We start from the raw sequence: 10,248 nt of genomic DNA on the forward strand, positions 1-10,248 counted from the left end.
CAACCTTGTGTGAATGCTCTGAAAAGCTAATCATTCGCATATCACAGCACCTTCTTCCTGTCTGTTAAATTTCGCGTCTGTAACATGTCATCTTCGTGGTTTAGCAATTTTAATAGCCAGTAGTGTAGATTCACAAAAAACCTTTTCCCCAATTGAAGTGTCTCCTGCTGGTTTCACTGCGGAAGAACTTACACCCTGGTAGACAATAAACAATAGGTTTAATAGTAATAAAATAAATGCACTCTTCTATGTTCTGGAGAATTAATTTGCTAGAAATCAAGGACATAAAATACTTTAGCAGTCAGTTTAACATTACTGTTATGATAAGGAAATGCTAGACAGTTCACCAACAAATGAGCGATTACAGTCTCTGGGCACAATCACAATAACAACCCAAGACACTAAACTCCGGAAGGTTGAGCATCAGCCTCGGTGTAGCATAGATAAAGACTACTGGATTCAGTAGTGGCGTTTCCTGGTTGGCGAGGTGGCTTCATCTGCCGGATGTGGACAGTGTGATGGAGTAAGTACTGACTGGCGGATGAACTGGTCACGCACTATTTGCAGCCACTTGATATGGGGGAAGCAAATAGATCCACAATGATTTTGCCTCCTAGGAGCGATGCTGTTGCGGCTTGTTAGTGAGGCGAAAGTCGTGAGTGGCAGTTGCGTTGTTCAGAATTGTCCTCAATAACACTCTCGGTGCTAAAGTTGTTGTTGAACTGATACACGTTCAGTGGGCTCTCAGTGTCATGCCCTCTGTGCTCTCATGCATAGGCTACCCTTAGTGCTGTACTGTTATGTTCGTGGGCTATACGCCCAGCCATAGCACTTAGGACTAGTCTTTTGAGTTAGAGGAGTGGAGCAAAATTGTTTAAACATGCAGGCTGCACTGTTTTAGAATTTAGAGCACGTGGACTTTTAGCATAAGTGAGCTATAATATCAGGAGAAAACCGATGATTTTTAAATTTCCCATCATATTACGCTTAGAAGAAGTGATATAACAACCATGCTCTCTGCACCAGTATCCAATAAGTCCATTATAAGGCTGGGAAATCTGACAACCATGCAAGTATTCCATCTTGGATCAACGTCATAGAATTTGTGCTAATATATCCAGGTCGCCGTCTCGGATGGCGATCTTCGATTCTGGTGTCATAGAACCTCTGCTGGTAACTCCAGATCCGCCATCTTGGACTGACACATCATAGAGGCTGTGCTACTATCTCCAGGTCTCCCAGTTTTGGTTTTTATATTTAGCACAACGGGTCTGTTTTGAACATACAGACATTTTTTGAATTTCCTGCTGCTTTATATGTAGGGAAATTGACTTATGAAACCATAGGATTGAGTGATGGGAATCGGGCAACAATGCATCATATCATAGATGACATCATCAGAAACATACCCTGTGCCGAAATTTACCCCAGCTATATCACTCAAAACGGCCTTGCCACAGTGGATGCACCGGTTCCCGTCAGATCACCGAAGTTAAGCGCTGTCGGGCGTGGCCGGCACTTGGATGGGTGACCATCCGGGCCGCCATGCACTGTTGCCATTTTACAGAGTGCACTCCGCCTCGTGATGCCAATTGAGGAGCTACTCTACCGAAAGTAGCGGCTCCGGTCAAATCAACCATCATAACTACTGGGAGAGCGGTGCACTGACCCCATGACCCTCATATGCACATCCTCAACTGAGGATGTCACGGCGGTCGGATGGTCCCGGTGGGCCACATGTGGCCTGATGACGGAGAGCATACTACTCATATCTGCCCATCTGGTACTAATGGAAATTTTCATGCAAATACATAGCTTGTATTAACAAGAAGTATAGGCACGAAAAACAAGAGTTTGTAATGGAATTACGATACATAAATGTTCAGTAATTCCACAGAACCAGGTCTTTCTTTCAAATGCAGTGATGAAATAATTCACACATGAGTACGATCACTATACCTTAAACTCTACACTACCGATCAAAAGTTTTCGATCATCCATGATAAAAAGTGTATATTTTATTTCAATGTACAAACACATTGTACAAAGAAGCAAACCAACAAAATAAATATTTTCTCTTTCTGTCATGAAGTACAATAATATATGAGTCAGATTTTAGCCTGTTCAGAGCATCCACCTTTCGCCTTTAGCATAAAATCTTGGCATTTTGGAGATAAGATATTGCAGTATTTTTGCAGATATTGCACTCCAGCACGTCTATAAATTGTTCAATAGACCTTCAACATCACATGACCTCAGTTTTCTGACCTACTTGTCAAGTTCATTGTATAAGAGTTGAATGGGATTTAAGTCAGGTTCTTTAGTTCACCACATTTCTCTTTTCTACTGACATACCCTCTCCACAGTTTAGAAGCATATTTCGGATTATTGCCTTCTGCAGAATAAACCCATGTCCCCTAATCTATTGTGCGATGAAACTGCATTACTGATCAGTACCCTGTGATATCCTTCCTTCTTTAATGTTTCATTAATTCTCACTAAATCACTGATTTTATCACCCGCAAAACATTCCCGTGCAATGCTTCGCCGCTGGCGTCACATACTGACTCTTCATAGGTTCTCCAAGAAGTCGACGAACAAGATTTGACGATGGTTTCCAAATATCTCAAACTTAGATTCATCTGTGAATAACACCTTGCACCATTGTTGCAGGCTCCATTTTTTATGTGTTGTACCCACTGCCATCTTTTTACCTTATTTTGTTTAGGTTATGCAGGTTTCTTGACCACTATGCACCCTTTTAAAACTTGTTCACGATGACGGCATTGCATTATTGAGACAGATTGGACCTGCTCGTGTCCTATTTAGTTTCTTGTGAATATCAGGTGCAGTACGAGTCCTTTGACGGCAACGCTGCGCAAATTTCAACTGATCATCCCTGTATGGTGTAACTCGGGGTCTTTCAGATTGTGAAACCCTTGCATTGGCACCAAACTGCTTGAACTCCTACTATGTATACAACACTGTATACAGAGTGACTCCAACTTTGTTGTTATTGTCTTTCTAGAACAGATTCTCTGATGCATAGCTACAGTTGCAGCAAATGTTTCAGTTACAATCTCCTGTTTCTTTTCCTTTAAGAAGTAACATGGTATGAACCTGATCAAGCATAGAAACACACTGTGCGCAATGTACTGAAAACTAATGGAAACTGCTATGCAGACAACTGAATACTCATCAGTGCCACTTTATGCCAACAACAATTCAAATGCTAATGTAAAATAAATCTTGTGTCATATAATAAAGGAAAGAACTTTACCCCAGTTCCTGCATAGCCAATCTACCTCTTGCTTTCCACTTCATCTCTTCACTTTTACGAATCTTACAGCCCAATTGCATACAGTGTTTAATCTTGAATGTCCAACATTTTATTTACATATCGTACACTAAAGCCACCATCTGATGGAGTCGAAAATGCGCTTTCTTTACGTGTTGCTGGAAATCTAACCAAAACGTTTCCACAACAAATATACATGGAAACAGCTGCGAAACGTCGTTATAATAGAAACACAAAAACTTATATTTCAATTTGTGCATAGTTGTGCGAGAATCGTATCAGTAAAAATAAAAAAAATAAAAGAAAGGAAAAAAAAGCAGTAAATATGTAAACTCACCTTGCTGATGTTCCTTAGTAGAGGTGATGTTCTTTTGCTCGTGCGTAGAACATCCAGCTTACACGGGAACTTTAATGTTACTTGACATGAGATTATTACTTGGACTAATACGCTTGGACTCATCTCACAAAACCAGATATCCAGATAATGGAAATATCCTCGCAACATTACAGCTCTTGGATCATTACGGCCGGCCGTGGTGGCCGAGCGGCTCTAGGCGATACAGTCTGGAACCGCCTAACCGCTGAGGTCGCAGGTTCGAATCCTGCGTCGGGCATAGACGTGTGTGATGTCCTTAGGTTAGTTAGGTTTAAGTAGTTCTAAGTTCTAGGGGACTGATGACCACAGATGTTAAGTCCCATAGAGCTCAGAGCCATTTGAACCATTTTTGTTTCAGTCAGAAAGATATATATCAGTATCACTAAAAATTGGACACCTGTTATATGTTTTATTCCAATTACTCTATACAGCAATCTTTCTTTCTTTCTGTCGCTTATGCCATAGTCCCACAGCGATCGCAGGGTCGGCGTGGTTAGAACAACGGATTTGGCAAGGTTAGCTGTAGGTGTGGTCGGATGTCCTACCTGCCGCCACCCCGTACCCTCAGGGATGGAATCAGTGTACCCCAGCTGTCTGCATCTAGTGTACATCGTGAAATAGTGCGGATGTGTTTCAAATGTATGCGACGCGTGTAACTGAGGCGGAACGTGGGAACCATCCCGGTATTCACCTAGCGGGATGTGGAAAACCGCCTCAAAACCACATCCAGGCTGGCCGGCACATCGGCCCTCTTCGTTAATCCGCCGGGCGGATTCGATCCGGGGCCGATGCGGCTACCCGAGTCCAGGAAGCATCGCGTTAGCGCTCTCGGCTACCCTGGCGGGTTTATGCAGCACTCTAATATCCTAAAATACTTAGCATTCCACCAGAAATACGCTCTATTAAGAAAAGAAACATAAAAGCTTAAGTGCTTACTTCATTATTGTTGCCATCTCTTCCCTGATATTATCTCTTGTGATGAAGTATTCTGTCTGCTTAAGGCTCAACCGTTCTTTAAAAACTTTCACACGAGTGATAAGTGTTCCATAATTAACTGTACCCGCTTCGAAATGTCTGTGCCTCTCGTAAATGCCGCCGTTCGCTTCTCGTCTTTGTCATTCACTACACAGAACTCGCACGTTGAGTTACCCGCACATTTACTGCGGTGACTTGACGTGCGAGGCCTAGTCTGTTTTAAAGGCAGCAGGCAATACGATAGTGACACCTTCATAACTCTGAAAGTTAGCGCTAGCTTTATTACAGCAGAAGCATTCTGCTAAACTGCCGGATCGATGCACACGTGTGTCGTCGCGTCTCTGTGCCACGTGTTGACACGCTGTCGTGAAGTGACCTGGGCGTACTGTCTGCGCGCAGATTTACACGACGGAACGAGCGAAACGGCTGAGCAGCAGACGGGTAATTAGGAGAATCTCTGTCGCCGCTCGCCATCACAGTCGTCGAGGACAGTGGTTGGAGGAGGGGGGGAGGAGGAGGGGGGGGGGGGGACGGACACTAGCGAAAGCGCGCCACCTCAGGTTACGCTACGACTCGTCTGAATGCGTCGCTAGGTGGCGGGGAGAAGCAACAAGAAGACTCGAGATAATACGATGACCTCACGGCAGTCGCGTCGAGTAGCGAGCGCAGATCGGCGAGTCGCGACACGCGCCGAGCTGTCACCAGGTTTGAGCAAAACTTTCTCTCCGCTTTATCGTCTCTTACTGGTCGTGATGTAACTACAAATATGTCACCTAATTATTTCGCGACGCATTGTAGATCTGAATTTTGTGTCGGCTGGTTTCGTATAATTATGCCTGGTTTCTCGCTTAACGTAGATACCGTCTATGTTTCGCACAACTTTCGAGGTATCGAAACGAAGTTTTTGAAAGTGAGAGTACGAAGTAAGGTAAGTATTTTCGTATACGGATAACGCTCGTAGAGTTATAATTTCGCATCTTTAACGAGATGTTAGAGGAATCAGATTTTTGAAATGAGTCTATGAACAGTTTGTCGGTATTGAAACCTGAGTAAGGTGATGCGATGCTGGTTGCTGTTTGCATAGAAATTTTCCGCAAGTGGCAAATAAACCGAACCAAAGTGGCACCGAAACACTGTTTCACTTCCATTAGCATGTAAACAGTACCCTTCTAGTAAAAAGTATAACTTTTTAAACGAGCGTCATTCCGTTGGATTTTGCCTCCCGAGGTCTTTAGAATACTGTTACAAAAGTAAAGATAAACATTAAAAGGACACAGTGTGAATCCAACCTCCACTGACAAAATTGCTAAAGTCGCCGAGTTATATTTTCTGAGCTTTTCGTATATCCGCAAGCCACCCGTGCTAATTGCATTTCTTACCCCCATTTATCTTTGTCTCCGTATTCTACATCTACATCTACATTTATACTCCGCAAGCCAACGGTGCGTGGCGGAGGGTACTTTACGTGTCACTGTCATTACCTCCTTTTCTTGTTCCAGTCGCGTATAGTTCGCGGGAAGAACGACTGCCGGAAAGCCTCCGTGCGCGCTCGAATCTCTCTCATTTTACATTCGTGATCTCCTCGTGAGGTATAAGTAGGGGGAAGCAATATATTCGATACCTCATCCAGAAAAGCACCCTCTCGAAACCTGGACAGCAAGCTACACCGCGATGCAGAGCGCCTCTCTTGCAGAGTCTGCCACTTGAGTTTGTTAAACATCTCCGTAACGCTATCACGCTTACCAAATAACCCTGTGTCGAAACGCGCCGCTCTTCTTTGGATCTTCTCTATCTCCTCCGTCAACCCGACCGGATACGGATCCCACACTGATGAGCAATACTCAAGTATAGGTCGAACGAGTGTTTTGTAGGTTAGGTTAGTGTTGTTCAACGTCCCGTCGACAACGAGGTCATTAGAGACGGAGCGCAAGCTCGGCTTAGGGAAGGATGGGGAAGGAAATCGGCCGTGCCCTTTCAAAGGAACCATCCCGGCATTTGCCTGAAACGATGTAGGGAAATCACGGAAAACCTAAATCAGGATGGCTGGAGACGGGGTTGAACCGTCGTCCTCCCGAATGCGAGTCCAGCGTGCTAACCACTGCGCCACGAGTGTTTTGTAAGCCACCTCCTTTGTTGATGGACTACATTTTCTAAGGACTCTCCCAATGAATCTCAACCTGGTACCCGGCTTACCAACATTAATTTTATATGATCATTCCACTTCAAATCGTTCCGTACGCATACTCCCAGATATTGTACAGAAGTAACTGCTACCAGTGTTTGTTTCGCTATCATATAATCATACAATAAAGGATCCTTCTTTCTATGTATTAGCAATACATTACATTTGTCTATGTTAAGGATCAATTGCCACTCCCTGCACCAAGTGCCTAACCACTGCAGATCTTCCTGCATTTCGCTGCAAGTTTCTAATGCTGCAACTTCTCTGTATACTACAGCATCATCCACGAAAAGCCGGACTGAAAGTATCTGCACGAGATGGAAATGGCGGCGGTGTGTGTTGCCTGTCTTGTTTGGAAATTCTGCAGTGATGGTGCTGGCTGTTGACAACATTAATACCCACGTTACTGTTCGCCTTCGATACTGCACAGTTGTGTCTCGGGTTTGTTCGTCTAACACTGTTGAACATCAATAGTGAAACACACCAGTACGGATAGCTTTACTCATCAAGAGGTGCACCTCATGTATGGATTCAATGAACGTAATGGAATGGCATCATAGCGACGGTATGCTGAGCTGTTCCCGAAGAGACGGCCAGCACGTCACACTACATATATATCTGTCGAACGGCTGCTGCAGTTCATGTATATTTACGTGACTGCATATTACAGGCCGTTTACTACTGTGAAGATACTTTCACAGAGACAAAGGTAACTGGGGTGACAACTCGACTAAATCATAATCACCTTATTAATATATAACGAGCCACCGGAGGCCACCGTTCTCTTACACAAAAACATTGACAAAATATCACTGAACAGTTTCCGAATTTTTTTGTGACTGAGTTCATGTTCACCCTGTATATTTTTTCTTGGTAGATAAAAAAGTTAAAAACGTAAGACACGCACCAAAAGTGCAGTTAGACGTCGGAAATTACGTTACGATGTATGTATCAATTTAGTACAGGCGAGGAAGCACGTCTTGTGGGACATATCACTAACTTAAAATATGTTAATAATTTATCAGTACCGAATCGTCGATCAGTAAATTAACATATTATGTTGGCCGTAACTTTTGTTTAGCTTAATCACCTGGCGACCCAAATGAACTGTTTGCACTTCAATGATGACACTGATTCCCTACATTTTGTTACTCGTCATTGATAGTGACAGCTCAGCGGATTAGATTTAGCAAATTTTAATCTCGATGCGCACGTTTCATAATTCGGCTACTTTCACGAAAAATGGCTCTGAGCACTATGGGACTTAACATCTATGGTCATCAGTCGCCTAGAACTTAGAACTACTTAAACCTAACTAACCTAAGGACATCACACAACACCCAGCTACTTTCACAGATAGGGTGGAAACAGCAGGAATATATATGTAGTGAGCATTCACATACGAAGGAAAAAATTTTGTTCGCCAGTATTAATTCCCTGAAATCTCACGTTAATATGTTACCGCGTAAGGTTTGCCGGTAAGCGCTCTACAAACACTTCATCGTTAGTACAGAGATCCCGTTCAAAAGTATCCTGAAATTTTTGCCTACAATTCATAGGCAAATTGCCACGCAGTGAACACAATCAAGTCCAAATTCAAAAACAAGGTCGTCAATGATCTACAATACTTAACACTGAAAGCACGTTTATTAGACACCAACACATGGATGGAACAGAACTGCCTTTTTGGCGGAGAGTGCTGTTCTTTATACAAAGGTCGAATATTCTAGAATACGCAATCTCTGTAAACGAAAGACATTCTGAACGTTTCAAAAAGGATAAATACTAAACAACATCTATTTGCCACTGATAGGGTTTGAACTGGCGACCCGCAGTACGCCCACTGTGGACGCCAACCGATACATGACATTGCATACAGCACAACTCGATGTATAGCTTCCTGTCGTGAAGAAACAGCACCCACTGTTTCAGAAGCCTACTACAGAATACTAGATATACACTACTGGCCATTAAAATTGCTACACCAAGAAGAAATGCAGATAGTAAACGGGTATTAATTGGACAAATATATTACACTAGAACTGACATGTGATTACATTTCCACGCAATTTGTGTGCATATATCCTGAGAAATCAGTACCCAGAACAGCCAACTCTGACCGTAATAACGGCCTTGATACGCCCGGGCATTGAGTCAAACAGAGCTTGGATGGCGTGTACAGGTACAGCTGCCTATGCAGCTTCAACACCATACCACAGTTCATCAAGAGCAGTGACTGGCGTATTGTGACGAGCCAGTTGCTCGGCCACCATTGACAAGACGTTTTCAGTTGGTGACAGATCTGGAGAAGGTGCTGGCCAGGGCAGCAGTCGAACATTTTCTGTATCCAGAAAGGCCCGTACAGGACCTGCAACATGCGGTCGTGCATTATCCTGCTGAAATGTAGGATTTCGCAGGGATCGAATGACGGGTAGAGCCATGGGTCGTAACACATCTGAAATGTAACGTACACTGCTCATAGTACCGTCAATGCGAACTAGAGGTGACCGAGACGTCTAAGCAATCGCACCCCATACCATCACGCCAGGTCATACGCCGTAATGGCGATGACGAATACACGCTTCCAGTGTGCGTACACCGCGATGTCGCCAAATACGGATGTGACCATCATGATGCTATAAACAGAATCTGGATTCATCCGAATAAATGACGTTTTGCCATTCATACACCCAGGTTCGTCGTTGCCATCGCAACATATTTTATTAAAATAGGGACTCAGCAATAAGATAATGAGCAATGTAGAATCTAAGAAACAAGTGTATCACTCCCTTCTTTTTCAATAAAGCAAAATTAGAAATGGGGGCATCTGAGTTGTGCACTTGAAAACAAGTGAAATGCATTTGCATTTATTCTTCAGGTATCGAATGCAAGTTGTTAATATTTCTGCAAGATGCTCTGTATGTAGTATAGTGTAGCGGTTATCGTCGCCAGCTATTGAAGACTATATTCCTCGATACGAAAGCGATGTTAGAAATGGTCGCAAGTGAGAAATACGGGCAGTCAAGAGGAACATGTTTTGCAAAGGTAATTATCCTTGACAACACGGCAATTTGAACTTATCGTTTTAACATTACGTGGTCATAACGTTATTCTCGGATGGGGACGACTTGCAGACATTACAAGCAGTCATAGACTGTGGGAGATCAGAGCCCCAGGTTGATGAAGTTGTTCCAAGAAGCATACAAACAAATATTGGTCTGGTCAGTTGTTTGCCAATGAAGGCTTTGTTATCCCGCAGTCATCGACGTGACGAGTTCCAGTCGTCCGTCTGGGTGCTCAGTTAAATTTCGAAGCTCTTCTCGACTGCAGAAAGCTACTGAGTCCAACAACACAAGACTACATGGAAGCAATAATCATAAGCTTTGCAAGTGGAGAAGGAGAATTATAAATTACTAA

General features: G+C 43.4%; 1 pseudogene; it reads left to right on the forward strand.

Moving 5' to 3' along the window:
* Positions 1-1,441: 1,441 nt before the first annotated feature.
* Positions 1,442-1,557, forward strand: LOC126299960 (5S ribosomal RNA; annotated as a pseudogene).
* Positions 1,558-10,248: the final 8,691 nt, after the last annotated feature.

This window comes from Schistocerca gregaria, chromosome X, assembly GCF_023897955.1.
Source record: "Schistocerca gregaria isolate iqSchGreg1 chromosome X, iqSchGreg1.2, whole genome shotgun sequence".
NCBI classification, from domain to species: domain Eukaryota; kingdom Metazoa; phylum Arthropoda; class Insecta; order Orthoptera; family Acrididae; genus Schistocerca; species Schistocerca gregaria.